This window comes from Gnatocerus cornutus, unplaced genomic scaffold (assembly GCF_029298725.1).
Source record: "Gnatocerus cornutus isolate USDA-ARS CGAHR unplaced genomic scaffold, icGnaCorn1.1 ctg00000390.1, whole genome shotgun sequence".
Taxonomy (NCBI): domain Eukaryota; kingdom Metazoa; phylum Arthropoda; class Insecta; order Coleoptera; family Tenebrionidae; genus Gnatocerus; species Gnatocerus cornutus.
The window spans coordinates 1-1,422 of NW_028275705.1; the positions used below are offsets into that span (position 1 = coordinate 1).

The 1,422-nt window shown below is 44.0% G+C and overlaps 1 non-coding gene across 1 annotated transcript; it reads right to left on the bottom strand.

Annotated features, from left to right (window-relative positions):
- Positions 1-1,086: 1,086 nt before the first annotated feature.
- LOC148165305 (5S ribosomal RNA) lies at positions 1,087-1,206 on the bottom strand. Its single transcript, XR_015771588.1, has one exon. It is a non-coding gene; the product is annotated as a 5S ribosomal RNA (ribosomal RNA).
- Between the last annotated feature and the right edge of the window lie 216 nt (positions 1,207-1,422).

A 1,422-nucleotide genomic window follows, 5' to 3' on the forward strand; every position in this document is an offset into this window, starting at 1 on the left:
TTTCCTGCCAATTCGAGAACTTCGGCGGCTAGATATTCCATTACGGCCGCCAAATAAACGGGAGCACCTGCACCCACTCTTTCGGCGTAGTTTCCTTTACGCAGAAGACGATGAATTCTGCCGACGGGAAACTGAAGTCCGGCACGACTGGAACGAGACTTCGCCTTTCCCTTCACTTTACCTCCTTTTCCTCTTCCGGACATGTTGTTATACGATATAAACAGCAAAACACCTACTGCGACTGACACGAAGCGCACTGACAAACGTACGGCTTGAAATAAATGCCGAACGCGGCGAAGGCTAGAAATTTATATGGTCGGTACAGCGCCATCTCGTTAGGGCAATGGTCGAACGACGAACTAAGGCGGAGCGCCTGTTTGTCGCTCGCTCGTTATAAATAGAGGGATTTTAGGTGTGCGGCGTTTTAGATCGAGTATACTCGTCGTAACGTGCACGTCGTGTCTGTCTCGTTTTCTGTTTTTAAACGTTTTTTTAACTCGACGACTAGAAGAGAATGCCACCCAAGACCAGCGGTAAGGCGGCCAAGAAGGCCGGAAAAGCTCAAAAGAACATCTCGAAGAGCGACAAGAAAAAGAAGCGCAGGAGGAAGGAGAGTTACGCCATCTACATTTACAAGGTGTTGAAGCAGGTCCATCCCGATACCGGTATCTCCAGCAAGGCTATGTCTATCATGAACAGTTTCGTGAACGACATCTTCGAACGTATAGCTGCTGAAGCCAGTCGCCTCGCTCATTACAACAAACGTTCGACCATAACCAGCAGGGAGATCCAGACGGCGGTGCGTCTTCTTTTGCCCGGTGAATTGGCGAAGCACGCCGTTTCTGAAGGAACCAAGGCCGTCACCAAATACACCAGTTCAAAATAAATCCTCCTCGAGCAGCTTGGAAGTTGGTTGGAAAAAAAAGAAAAAAAATCGGTTCTTTTCAGAACCACAAATTCAACTCGAACGAATTAAAAATTTTCGTCTTCATACTATATAAGTTCCTGAGAGAAAATATAAATAGTGAAAAATATATTTAAAAAAAGTTTGACATCAGAAATGTTAATAAAAAAAGAAAAGAGTAGAGACAACGGCACGCGGTGTTCCCAAGCGGTCACCCATCCAAGTACTGACCGCGCCCGACGTTGCTTGACTTCGGTGATCGGACGAGAACCGGTAGTTTTCAACGTGGTATGGTCGTTGCCTGGTAAAATTTTCCAAGATGGTACGTTGACGATTTTTTGTGATTGTTCGATCGTTTGGATGTGACATTTTTCGATGGTACACATGTCAGAAAATGTACAAGATTTAAAAGAAGAAAAAAAAAAAATTTTTTTTTGCGAGTCGTTTTTTAGTTTTTTTTTTGCGACAAAATGACGAAAAAAAAAAACTCGTATGAGGCGTTAAATTAAATTGTTCGT